At 39.8% G+C, this 13,094-nt stretch overlaps 14 non-coding genes across 14 annotated transcripts; all 14 read left to right on the forward strand.

Annotated features, from left to right (window-relative positions):
• The first annotated feature begins 255 nt into the window (after positions 1–255).
• TRNAL-CAG (transfer RNA leucine (anticodon CAG)) lies at positions 256–338 on the forward strand. The gene has a single exon. It is a non-coding gene; the product is annotated as a tRNA-Leu (tRNA).
• An 809-nt stretch (positions 339–1,147) lies between these two features.
• On the forward strand, positions 1,148–1,230 carry TRNAL-CAG (transfer RNA leucine (anticodon CAG)). The gene has a single exon. It is a non-coding gene; the product is annotated as a tRNA-Leu (tRNA).
• Positions 1,231–2,037: 807 nt separating this feature from the next.
• TRNAL-CAG (transfer RNA leucine (anticodon CAG)) lies at positions 2,038–2,120 on the forward strand. Its single transcript has one exon. It is a non-coding gene; the product is annotated as a tRNA-Leu (tRNA).
• A 795-nt stretch (positions 2,121–2,915) lies between these two features.
• On the forward strand, positions 2,916–2,998 carry TRNAL-CAG (transfer RNA leucine (anticodon CAG)). The gene has a single exon. It is a non-coding gene; the product is annotated as a tRNA-Leu (tRNA).
• An 808-nt stretch (positions 2,999–3,806) lies between these two features.
• On the forward strand, positions 3,807–3,889 carry TRNAL-CAG (transfer RNA leucine (anticodon CAG)). Its single transcript has one exon. It is a non-coding gene; the product is annotated as a tRNA-Leu (tRNA).
• A 795-nt stretch (positions 3,890–4,684) lies between these two features.
• TRNAL-CAG (transfer RNA leucine (anticodon CAG)) lies at positions 4,685–4,767 on the forward strand. The gene has a single exon. It is a non-coding gene; the product is annotated as a tRNA-Leu (tRNA).
• Positions 4,768–5,575: 808 nt separating this feature from the next.
• TRNAL-CAG (transfer RNA leucine (anticodon CAG)) lies at positions 5,576–5,658 on the forward strand. Its single transcript has one exon. It is a non-coding gene; the product is annotated as a tRNA-Leu (tRNA).
• Positions 5,659–6,465: 807 nt separating this feature from the next.
• Positions 6,466–6,548, forward strand: TRNAL-CAG (transfer RNA leucine (anticodon CAG)). Its single transcript has one exon. It is a non-coding gene; the product is annotated as a tRNA-Leu (tRNA).
• Positions 6,549–7,343: 795 nt separating this feature from the next.
• On the forward strand, positions 7,344–7,426 carry TRNAL-CAG (transfer RNA leucine (anticodon CAG)). Its single transcript has one exon. It is a non-coding gene; the product is annotated as a tRNA-Leu (tRNA).
• An 808-nt stretch (positions 7,427–8,234) lies between these two features.
• On the forward strand, positions 8,235–8,317 carry TRNAL-CAG (transfer RNA leucine (anticodon CAG)). Its single transcript has one exon. It is a non-coding gene; the product is annotated as a tRNA-Leu (tRNA).
• A 795-nt stretch (positions 8,318–9,112) lies between these two features.
• Positions 9,113–9,195, forward strand: TRNAL-CAG (transfer RNA leucine (anticodon CAG)). Its single transcript has one exon. It is a non-coding gene; the product is annotated as a tRNA-Leu (tRNA).
• A 1,018-nt stretch (positions 9,196–10,213) lies between these two features.
• TRNAL-CAG (transfer RNA leucine (anticodon CAG)) lies at positions 10,214–10,296 on the forward strand. The gene has a single exon. It is a non-coding gene; the product is annotated as a tRNA-Leu (tRNA).
• An 809-nt stretch (positions 10,297–11,105) lies between these two features.
• TRNAL-CAG (transfer RNA leucine (anticodon CAG)) lies at positions 11,106–11,188 on the forward strand. Its single transcript has one exon. It is a non-coding gene; the product is annotated as a tRNA-Leu (tRNA).
• A 1,700-nt stretch (positions 11,189–12,888) lies between these two features.
• TRNAL-CAG (transfer RNA leucine (anticodon CAG)) lies at positions 12,889–12,971 on the forward strand. Its single transcript has one exon. It is a non-coding gene; the product is annotated as a tRNA-Leu (tRNA).
• The last annotated feature ends 123 nt before the right edge of the window (positions 12,972–13,094 follow it).

Genomic DNA, 13,094 nt, shown 5'->3' on the forward strand with positions numbered 1-13,094 from the left:
CAAATGCATCTTGGTTATGAATATTCTTCACGGATGTTTCTGAGTAAATATTGGAATTCCCTCCTTCTAGGATCATGCATCCGTCTAAATGACAACTAGGTTGTCCAAAAATGGTGGGTATTGTTTCGCTTGAATCACTTGTGATGAGGAAGTGTTCTTGCTTAGATAAATAATTGGAATGTTTATTTCACATGAACCACGTGGATCGATTGCTGAGAATGGATTAAAATTAGCCTCTAGTGACACCATGCCACAGTCAGGATGGCCGAGCGGTCTAAGGCGCTGCGTTCAGGTCGCAGTCTCCCCTGGAGGCGTGGGTTCGAATCCCACTTCCGACAGCATGATGCTCTTTTGTGAATTAACAACAATTTTCTGTTTTGTGATTTCAATGAAGCTTAGCTATCGCAATAGAATTGAGAAATATTCGATAATGGAACAAGGCAGGAAAGTTTGGTGAATATAAATATGAGAAAATCAAAAGTCACAAACAAAGAGTGATTGAGAGCATTACATATTTTGTATGGAGTGAAACACAATGCAAAAAATCACGTTGGTATGCAAGGGGTCGGCATAAAAACATGTAAAATGAAAATTAATAATACTGCTATGACTGTTATACAACCAATTGTCTTCCTGTTGTAGGGCAGGTCAGATAGTGCGGCCCCCCTGGTGTGGATATGAAGTAACTTGATGATGTTACGTGAATCAGTTCTGTGATATCTTTTTCCGTGAACCATTGTCTCACAAAGGGCATAGACCAGCGCTGCACGAAGTCCAAATGTACGCTTCATACCATGCATGACACCAGCAGTATAATTTCGATTCAATTTGGCGATAAGATTCAGAAATACCCTCAATTAAACATGAGTAAGAATCACTGGATTTCCTTGATCAAATGCATCTTGGTTATGAATATTCTTCACGGATGTTTCTGAGTAAATATTGGAATTCCCTCCTTCTAGGATCATGCATCCGTCTAAATGACAACTAGGTTGTCCAAACATGGTGGGTATTGTTTCGCTTGAATCACTTGTGATGAGGAAGTGTTCTTGCTTAGATAAATAATTGGAATGTTTATTTCACATGAACCACGTGGATCGATTGCTGAGAATGGATTAAAATTAGCATCTAGTGACACCATCCCACAGTCAGGATGGCCGAGCGGTCTAAGGCGCTGCGTTCAGGTCGCAGTCTCCCCTGGTGGCGTGGGTTCGAATCCCACTTCTGACAGCATGATGCTCTTTTGTGAATTAACAACAATTTTCTGTTTTGTGATTTCAATGAAACTTAGCTATCGCAACAGAATTGAGAAATATTCGATAATGGAACAAGGCAGGAAAGTTTGGTGGATATAAATATGAGAAAAACAAAAGTCACACACAAAGAGTGATTGAGAGCATTACATATTTTGTATGGAGGGAAAGACAATGCAAAAAATCACGTTGGTATGCAAGGGGTCGGCATAAAAACATGTAAAATGAAAAGTAATAATACTGCTATGACTGTTATACAACCAATTGTCTTCCTGTTGTAGGGCAGGTCAGATAGTGCGGCCCCCTGGTGTGGATATGAATAACTTGATGATGTTACGTGAATCAGTTCTGTGATATCTTTTTCCGTCAACCATTGTCTCACAAACGGCATAGACCAGCGCTGCACGAAGTCCAAATGTACGCTTCATATCATGCATAACACCAGCAGTATTATTTCTATTCAATTTGGCGATACGATTCAGCAATACCCTCAATTAAACATGAGTAAGAATCACTGGATTTCCTTGATCAAATGCATCTTGGTTATGAATATTCTTCACGGATGTTTCTGAGTAAATATTGGAATTCCCTCCTTCTAGGATCATGCATCCGTCTAAATGACAACTAGGTTGTCCAAAAATGGTGGGTATTGTTTCGCTTGAATCACTTGTGATGAGGAAGTGTTCTTGCTTAGATAAATAATTGGAATGTTTATTTCACATGAACCACGTGGATCGATTGCTGAGAATGGATTAAAATTAGCCTCTAGTGACACCATGCCACAGTCAGGATGGCCGAGCGGTCTAAGGCGCTGCGTTCAGTTCGCAGTCTCCCCTGGAGGTGTGGGTTCGAATCCCACTTCTGACAGCATGATGCTCTTTTGTGAATTAACAACAATTTTCTGTTTTTGTGATTTCAATTAAGCTGAGCTATCGCAATTGAATTGAGAAATATTCGATAATAGAACAAGGCAGGAAAGTTTGGTGAATATAAATATGAGAAAAACAAAAGTCACACACAAAGAGTGATTGAGAGCATTACATATTTTGTATGGAGGGAAACACAATGCAAAAAATCACGTTGGTATGCAAGGGGTCGGCATAAAAACATGTAAAATGAAAATTAATAATACTGCTATGACTGTTATACAACCAATTGTCTTCCTGTTGTAGGGCAGGTCAGATAGTGCGGCCCCCCTGGTGTGGATATGAAGTAACTTGATGATGTTACGTGAATCAGTCCGTGAACCATTGTCTCACAAAGGGCAATAGACCAGCGCTGCACGAAGTCCAAATGTACGCTTCATACCATGCATGACACCAGCAGTATAATTTCGATTCAATTTGGCGATAAGATTCAGCAATACCCTCAATTAAACATGAGTAAGAATCACTGGATTTCCTTGATCAAATGCATCTTGGTTATGAATATTCTTCACGGATGTTTCTGAGTAAATATTGGAATTCCCTCCTTCTAGGATCATGCATCCGTCTAAATGACAAATAGGTTGTCCAAAAATGGTGGGTATTGTTTCGCTTGAATCACTTGTGATGAGGAAGTGTTCTTGCTTAGATAAATAATTGGAATGTTTATTTCACATGAACCACGTGGATCGATTGCTGAGAATGGATTAAAATTAGCCTCTAGTGACCCCATGCCACAGTCAGGATGGCCGAGCGGTCTAAGGCGCTGCGTTCAGGTCGCAGTCTCCCTTGGAGGCGTGGGGTCGAATCCCACTTCTGACAGCATGATGCACTTTTGTGAATTAACAACAATCTTCTGTTTTGTGATTTCAATGAAGCTTAGCTATCGCAATTGAATTGAGAAATATTCGATAATGGAACAAGGCAGAAAAGTTTGGTGAATATAAATATGAGAAAAACAAAAGTCACACACAAAGAGTGATTGAGAACATTACATATTTTGTATGGAGGGAAACACAATGCAAAAAATCACGTTGGTATGCAAGGGGTCGGCATAAAACATGTAAAATGAAAATTAATAATACTGCTATGACTGTTATACAACCAATTGTCTTCCTGTTGTAGGGCAGGTCAGATAGTGCGGCCCCCCTGGTGTGGATATGAAGTAACTTGATGATGTTACGTGAATCAGTTCTGTGATATCTTTTTCCGTGAACCATTGTCTCACAAAGGGCATAGACCAGCGCTGCACGAAGTCCAAATGTACGCTTCATACCATGCATGGCACCAGCAGTATAATTTCGATTCAATTTGGCGATAAGATTCAGCAATACCCTCAATTAAACATGAGTAAGAATCACTGGATTTCCTTGATCAAATGCATCTTGGTTATGAATATTCTTCACGGATGTTTCTGAGTAAATATTGGAATTCCCTCCTTCTAGGATCATGCATCCGTCTAAATGACAACTAGGTTGTCCAAACATGGTGGGTATTGTTTCGCTTGAATCACTTGTGATGAGGAAGTGTTCTTGCTTAGATAAATAATTGGAATGTTTATTTCACATGAACCACGTGGATCGATTGCTGAGAATGGATTAAAATTAGCCTCTAGTGACACCATGCCACAGTCAGGATGGCCGAGCGGTCTAAGGCGCTGCGTTCAGTTCGCAGTCTCCCCTGGAGGTGTGGGTTCGAATCCCACTTCTGACAGCATGATGCTCTTTTGTGAATTAACAACAATTTTCTGTTTTTGTGATTTCAATTAAGCTGAGCTATCGCAATTGAATTGAGAAATATTCGATAATAGAACAAGGCAGGAAAGTTTGGTGAATATAAATATGAGAAAAACAAAAGTCACACACAAAGAGTGATTGAGAGCATTACATATTTTGTATGGAGGGAAACACAATGCAAAAAATCACGTTGGTATGCAAGGGGTCGGCATAAAAACATGTAAAATGAAAATTAATAATACTGCTATGACTGTTATACAACCAATTGTCTTCCTGTTGTAGGGCAGGTCAGATAGTGCGGCCCCCCTGGTGTGGATATGAAGTAACTTGATGATGTTACGTGAATCAGTCCGTGAACCATTGTCTCACAAAGGGCAATAGACCAGCGCTGCACGAAGTCCAAATGTACGCTTCATACCATGCATGACACCAGCAGTATAATTTCGATTCAATTTGGCGATAAGATTCAGCAATACCCTCAATTAAACATGAGTAAGAATCACTGGATTTCCTTGATCAAATGCATCTTGGTTATGAATATTCTTCACGGATGTTTCTGAGTAAATATTGGAATTCCCTCCTTCTAGGATCATGCATCCGTCTAAATGACAAATAGGTTGTCCAAAAATGGTGGGTATTGTTTCGCTTGAATCACTTGTGATGAGGAAGTGTTCTTGCTTAGATAAATAATTGGAATGTTTATTTCACATGAACCACGTGGATCGATTGCTGAGAATGGATTAAAATTAGCCTCTAGTGACCCCATGCCACAGTCAGGATGGCCGAGCGGTCTAAGGCGCTGCGTTCAGGTCGCAGTCTCCCTTGGAGGCGTGGGGTCGAATCCCACTTCTGACAGCATGATGCACTTTTGTGAATTAACAACAATCTTCTGTTTTGTGATTTCAATGAAGCTTAGCTATCGCAATTGAATTGAGAAATATTCGATAATGGAACAAGGCAGAAAAGTTTGGTGAATATAAATATGAGAAAAACAAAAGTCACACACAAAGAGTGATTGAGAACATTACATATTTTGTATGGAGGGAAACACAATGCAAAAAATCACGTTGGTATGCAAGGGGTCGGCATAAAACATGTAAAATGAAAATTAATAATACTGCTATGACTGTTATACAACCAATTGTCTTCCTGTTGTAGGGCAGGTCAGATAGTGCGGCCCCCCTGGTGTGGATATGAAGTAACTTGATGATGTTACGTGAATCAGTTCTGTGATATCTTTTTCCGTGAACCATTGTCTCACAAAGGGCATAGACCAGCGCTGCACGAAGTCCAAATGTACGCTTCATACCATGCATGGCACCAGCAGTATAATTTCGATTCAATTTGGCGATAAGATTCAGCAATACCCTCAATTAAACATGAGTAAGAATCACTGGATTTCCTTGATCAAATGCATCTTGGTTATGAATATTCTTCACGGATGTTTCTGAGTAAATATTGGAATTCCCTCCTTCTAGGATCATGCATCCGTCTAAATGACAACTAGGTTGTCCAAACATGGTGGGTATTGTTTCGCTTGAATCACTTGTGATGAGGAAGTGTTCTTGCTTAGATAAATAATTGGAATGTTTATTTCACATGAACCACGTGGATCGATTGCTGAGAATGGATTAAAATTAGCCTCTAGTGACACCATCCCACAGTCAGGATGGCCGAGCGGTCTAAGGCGCTGCGTTCAGGTCGCAGTCTCCCCTGGAGGCGTGGGTTCGAATCCCACTTCTGACAGCATGATGCTCTTTTGTGAATTAACAACAATTTTCTGTTTTGTGATTTCAATGAAACTTAGCTATCGCAACAGAATTGAGAAATATTCGATAATGGAACAAGGCAGGAAATTTTGGTGGATATAAATATGAGAAAAACAAAAGTCACACACAAAGAGTGATTGAGAGCTTTACATATTTTGTATGGAGGGAAAGACAATGCAAAAAATCACGTTGGTATGCAAGGGGTCGGCATAAAAACATGTAAAATGAAAAGTAATAATACTGCTATGACTGTTATACAACCAATTGTCTTCCTGTTGTAGGGCAGGTCAGATAGTGCGGCCCCCTGGTGTGGATATGAATAACTTGATGATGTTACGTGAATCAGTTCTGTGATATATTTTTCCGTCAACCATTGTCTCACAAACGGCATAGACCAGCGCTGCACGAAGTCGAAATGTACGCTTCATATCATGCATGACACCAGCAGTATAATTTCTATTCAATTTGGCGATACGATTCAGCAATACCCTCAATTAAACATGAGTAAGAATCACTGGATTTCCTTGATCAAATGCATCTTGGTTATGAATATTCTTCACGGATGTTTCTGAGTAAATATTGGAATTCCCTCCTTCTAGGATCATGCATCCGTCTAAATGACAACTAGGTTGTCCAAAAATGGTGGGTATTGTTTCGCTTGAATCACTTGTGATGAGGAAGTGTTCTTGCTTAGATAAATAATTGGAATGTTTATTTCACATGAACCACGTGGATCGATTGCTGAGAATGGATTAAAATTAGCCTCTAGTGACACCATGCCACAGTCAGGATGGCCGAGCGGTCTAAGGCGCTGCGTTCAGTTCGCAGTCTCCCCTGGAGGTGTGGGTTCGAATCCCACTTCTGACAGCATGATGCTCTTTTGTGAATTAACAACAATTTTCTGTTTTTGTGATTTCAATTAAGCTGAGCTATCGCAATTGAATTGAGAAATATTCGATAATAGAACAAGGCAGGAAAGTTTGGTGAATATAAATATGAGAAAAACAAAAGTCACACACAAAGAGTGATTGAGAGCATTACATATTTTGTATGGAGGGAAACACAATGCAAAAAATCACGTTGGTATGCAAGGGGTCGGCATAAAAACATGTAAAATGAAAATTAATAATACTGCTATGACTGTTATACAACCAATTGTCTTCCTGTTGTAGGGCAGGTCAGATAGTGCGGCCCCCCTGGTGTGGATATGAAGTAACTTGATGATGTTACGTGAATCAGTCCGTGAACCATTGTCTCACAAAGGGCAATAGACCAGCGCTGCACGAAGTCCAAATGTACGCTTCATACCATGCATGACACCAGCAGTATAATTTCGATTCAATTTGGCGATAAGATTCAGCAATACCCTCAATTAAACATGAGTAAGAATCACTGGATTTCCTTGATCAAATGCATCTTGGTTATGAATATTCTTCACGGATGTTTCTGAGTAAATATTGGAATTCCCTCCTTCTAGGATCATGCATCCGTCTAAATGACAAATAGGTTGTCCAAAAATGGTGGGTATTGTTTCGCTTGAATCACTTGTGATGAGGAAGTGTTCTTGCTTAGATAAATAATTGGAATGTTTATTTCACATGAACCACGTGGATCGATTGCTGAGAATGGATTAAAATTAGCCTCTAGTGACCCCATGCCACAGTCAGGATGGCCGAGCGGTCTAAGGCGCTGCGTTCAGGTCGCAGTCTCCCTTGGAGGCGTGGGGTCGAATCCCACTTCTGACAGCATGATGCACTTTTGTGAATTAACAACAATCTTCTGTTTTGTGATTTCAATGAAGCTTAGCTATCGCAATTGAATTGAGAAATATTCGATAATGGAACAAGGCAGAAAAGTTTGGTGAATATAAATATGAGAAAAACAAAAGTCACACACAAAGAGTGATTGAGAACATTACATATTTTGTATGGAGGGAAACACAATGCAAAAAATCACGTTGGTATGCAAGGGGTCGGCATAAAACATGTAAAATGAAAATTAATAATACTGCTATGACTGTTATACAACCAATTGTCTTCCTGTTGTAGGGCAGGTCAGATAGTGCGGCCCCCCTGGTGTGGATATGAAGTAACTTGATGATGTTACGTGAATCAGTTCTGTGATATCTTTTTCCGTGAACCATTGTCTCACAAAGGGCATAGACCAGCGCTGCACGAAGTCCAAATGTACGCTTCATACCATGCATGGCACCAGCAGTATAATTTCGATTCAATTTGGCGATAAGATTCAGCAATACCCTCAATTAAACATGAGTAAGAATCACTGGATTTCCTTGATCAAATGCATCTTGGTTATGAATATTCTTCACGGATGTTTCTGAGTAAATATTGGAATTCCCTCCTTCTAGGATCATGCATCCGTCTAAATGACAACTAGGTTGTCCAAAAATGGTGGGTATTGTTTCGCTTGAATCACTTGTGATGAGGAAGTGTTCTTGCTTAGATAAATAATTGGAATGTTTATTTCACATGAACCACGTGGATCGATTGCTGAGAATGGATTAAAATTAGCCTCTAGTGACACCATGCCACAGTCAGGATGGCCGAGCGGTCTAAGGCGCTGCGTTCAGTTCGCAGTCTCCCCTGGAGGTGTGGGTTCGAATCCCACTTCTGACAGCATGATGCTCTTTTGTGAATTAACAACAATTTTCTGTTTTTGTGATTTCAATTAAGCTGAGCTATCGCAATTGAATTGAGAAATATTCGATAATAGAACAAGGCAGGAAAGTTTGGTGAATATAAATATGAGAAAAACAAAAGTCACACACAAAGAGTGATTGAGAGCATTACATATTTTGTATGGAGGGAAACACAATGCAAAAAATCACGTTGGTATGCAAGGGGTCGGCATAAAAACATGTAAAATGAAAATTAATAATACTGCTATGACTGTTATACAACCAATTGTCTTCCTGTTGTAGGGCAGGTCAGATAGTGCGGCCCCCCTGGTGTGGATATGAAGTAACTTGATGATGTTACGTGAATCAGTCCGTGAACCATTGTCTCACAAAGGGCAATAGACCAGCGCTGCACGAAGTCCAAATGTACGCTTCATACCATGCATGACACCAGCAGTATAATTTCGATTCAATTTGGCGATAAGATTCAGCAATACCCTCAATTAAACATGAGTAAGAATCACTGGATTTCCTTGATCAAATGCATCTTGGTTATGAATATTCTTCACGGATGTTTCTGAGTAAATATTGGAATTCCCTCCTTCTAGGATCATGCATCCGTCTAAATGACAAATAGGTTGTCCAAAAATGGTGGGTATAGTTTCGCTTGAATCACTTGTGATGAGGAAGTGTTCTTGCTTAGATAAATAATTGGAATGTTTATTTCACATGAACCACGTGGATCGATTGCTGAGAATGGATTAAAATTAGCCTCTAGTGACCCCATGCCACAGTCAGGATGGCCGAGCGGTCTAAGGCGCTGCGTTCAGGTCGCAGTCTCCACTGGAGGCGTGGGTTCGAATCCCACTTCTGACAGCATGATGCACTTTTGTGAATTAACAACAATCTTCTGTTTTGTGATTTCAATGAAGCTTAGCTATCGCAATTGAATTGAGAAATATTCGATAATGGAACAAGGCAGAAAAGTTTGGTGAGTATAAATATGAGAAAAACAAAAGTCACACACAAAGAGTGATTGAGAACATTACATATTTTGTATGGAGGGAAACACAATGCAAAAAATCACGTTGGTATGCAAGGGGTCGGCATAAAACATGTAAAATGAAAATTAATAATACTGCTATGACTGTTATACAACCAATTGTCTTCCTGTTGTAGGGCAGGTCAGATAGTGCGGCCCCCCTGGTGTGGATATGAATAACTTGATGATGTTACGTGAATCAGTTCTGTGATATATTTTTCCGTGAACCATTGTCTCACAAAGGGCATAGACCAGCGCTGCACGAAGTCCAAATGTACGCTTCATACCATGCATGGCACCAGCAGTATAATTTCGATTCAATTTGGCGATAAGATTCAGCAATACCCTCAATTAAACATGAGTAAGAATCACTGGATTTCCTTGATCAAATGCATCTTGGTTATGAATATTCTTCACGGATGTTTCTGCGTAAATATTGGAATTCCCTCCATCTAGGATCATGCATCCGTCTAAATGACAACTAGGTTGTCCAAACATGGTGGGTATTGTTTCGCTTGAATCACTTGTGATGAGGAAGTGTTCTTGTTCTCAGGTTTTTTCGGTAAAGTCACGTAGGTAAAACATTAAAAGTAATGAAAGTAAAATAAAACAAAAATAAAAATAAAATTCACGACGTTTCTTTTTGTTTTATTTTACTTTCATTACTTTTAATGTTTTACCTACGTGACTTTACCGAAAAAACCTGAGAATATGAATCATTGCAGTCACGAAAGCTTCAAATCTAGAAGTGTTCTTGCTTAGATAAATAATTGGAATGTTTATTTCACATGAACCACGTGGATCGATTGCTGAGAATGGATTAAAATTAGCCTCTAGTGACACCATGCCACAGTCAGGATGGCCGAGCGGTCTAAGGCGCTGCGTTCAGGTCGCAGTCTCCCCTGGAGGCGTGGGTTCGAATCCCACTTCTGACAGCATGATGCTCTTTTGTGAATTAACAACAATTTTCTGTTTTGTGGTTTCAATGAAACTTAGCTATCGCAATATAATTGAGAAATATTCGATAATGGAACAAGGCAGGAAAGTTTGGTGGATATAAATATGAGAAAAACAAAAGTCGCACACAAAGAGTGACTGAGAGCATTACATATTTTGTATGGAGGGAAACACAATGCAAAAAATCACGTTGGTATGCAAGGGGTCGGCATAAAAACATGTAAAATGAAAATTAATAATACTGCTATGACTGTTATACAACCAATTGTCTTCCTGTTGTAGGGCAGGTCGGATAGTGCGGCCCCCCTGGTGTGGATATGAAGTAACTTGATGATGTTACGTGAATCAGTTCTGTGATATATTTTTCCGTGAACCATTGTCTCACACAGGGCATAGACCAGCGCTGCACGAAGTCCAAATGTACGCTTCATACCATGCATGACACCAGCAGTATAATTCCGATTCAATTTGGCGAAAAGATTCAGCAATACCCTCAATTAAACATGAGTAAGAATCACTGGATTTCCTTGATCAAATGCATCTTGGTTATGAATATTCTTCACGGATGTTTCTGAATAAATATTGGAATTCCCTCCTTCTAGGATCATGCATCCGTCTAAATGACAACTAGGTTGTCCAAAAATGGTGGGTATTGTTTCGCTTGAATCACTTGTGATGAGGAAGTGTTCTTGCTTAGATAAATAATTGGAATGTTTATTTCACATGAACCACGTGGATCGATTGCTGAGAATGGATTAAAATTAGCCTCTAGTGACACCATGTCACAGTCAGGATGGCCGAGCGGTCTAAGGCGCTGCGTTCAGGTCGCAGTCTCCCCTGGAGGCGTGGGTTCGAATCCCACTTCTGACAGCATGATGCTCTTTTGTGAATTAACAACAATTTTCTGTTTTGTGATTTCAATGAAACTTAGCTATCGCAATAGAATTGAGAAATATTCGATAATGGAACAAGGCAGGAACGTTTGGTGGATATAAATATGAGAAAAACAAAAGTCGCACACAAAGAGTGACTGAGAGCATTACATATTTTGTATGGAGGGAAACACAATGCAAAAAATCACGTTGGTATGCAAGGGGTCGGCATAAAAACATGTAAAATGAAAATTAATAATACTGCTATGACTGTTATATAACCAATTGTCTTCCTGTTGTAGAGCAGGTCGGATAGTGCGGCCCCCCTGGTGTGTATATGAAGTAACTTGATGATGTTACGTGAATCAGTTCTGTGATATATTTTTCCGTGAACCATTGTCTCACACAGGGCATAGACCAGCGCTGCACGAAGTACAAATGTACGCTTCATACCATGCATGACACCAGCAGTATAATTTCGATTAAATTTGGCGATAAGATTCAGCAATACCCTCAATTAAACATGAGTAAGAATCACTGGATTTCCTTGATCAAATGCATCTTGGTTATGAATATTCTTCACGGATGTTTCTGAGTAAATATTGGAATTCCCTCCTTCTAGGATCATGCATCCGTCTAAATGACAACTAGGTTGTCCAAAAATGGTGGGTATTGTTTCGCTTGAATCACTTGTGATGAGGAAGTGTTCTTGCTTAGATAAATAATTGGAATGTTTATTTCACATGAACCACGTGGATCGATTGCTGAGAATGGATTAAAATTAGCCTCTAGTGACACCATGCCACAGTCAGGATAGCCGAGCGGTCTAAGGCGCTGCGTTCAGGTCGCAGTCTCCCCTGGAGGCGTGGGTTCGAATTCCGCTTCTGACAGCATGATGCTCTTTTGTGAATTAACAACAATTTTCTGTTTTGTGATTTCAATGAAGCTTAGCTATCGTAATTGAATTGAGAAATATTCGATAATAGAACAAGGCAGGAAAGTTTGGTGAATATAAATATGATAAAAACAAAAGTCACACACAAAGAGTGATTGAGAGCATTACATATTTTGTATGGAGGGAAACACAATGCAAAAAATCACGTTGGTATGCAAGGGGTCGGCATAAAAACATGTAAAATGAAAATTAATAATACTGCTATGACTGTTATACAACCAATTGTCTTCCTGTTGTCGGGCAGGTCAGATAGTGCGGCCCCCCTGGTGTGGATATGAATAACTTGATGATGTTACGTGAATCAGTTCTGTGATATATTTTTCCGTGAACCATTGTCTCAAAAAGGGCATAGACCAGCGCTTAACGAAGTCCAAATGTACGCTTCATACCATGCATGACACCAGCAGTATAATTTCGATTAAATTTGGCGATAAGATTCAGCAATACCCTCAATTAAACATGAGTAAGAATCACTGGATTTCCTTGATCAAATGCATCTTGGTTATGAATATTCTTCACGGATGTTTCTGCGTAAATATTGGAATTCCCTCCTTCTAGGATCATGCATCCGTCTAAATGACAACGAGGTTGTCCAAACATGGTGGGTATTGTTTCGCTTGAATCACTTGTGATGAGGAAGTGTTCTTGCTTAGATAAATAATTGGAATGTTTATTTCACATGAACCACGTGGATCGATTGCTGAGAATGGATTAAAATTAGCTTCTAGTGACACCATGCCACAGTCAGGATGGCCGAGCGGTCTAAGGCGCTGCGTTCAGGTCGCAGTCTCCCCTGGAGGCGTGGGTTCGAATCTCACTTCTGACAGCATGATGCTCTTTTGTGAATTAACAACAATTTTCTGTTTTGTGATTTCAATGAAACTTAGCTATCGCAATAGAATTGAGAAATATTCGATAATGGAACAAGGCAGGAAAGTTTGGTGGATAT

Source organism: Lampetra planeri, chromosome 24 (assembly GCF_965212315.1).
Source record: "Lampetra planeri chromosome 24, kcLamPlan1.2.h2, whole genome shotgun sequence".
NCBI classification, from domain to species: Eukaryota; Metazoa; Chordata; class Hyperoartia; order Petromyzontiformes; family Petromyzontidae; genus Lampetra; species Lampetra planeri.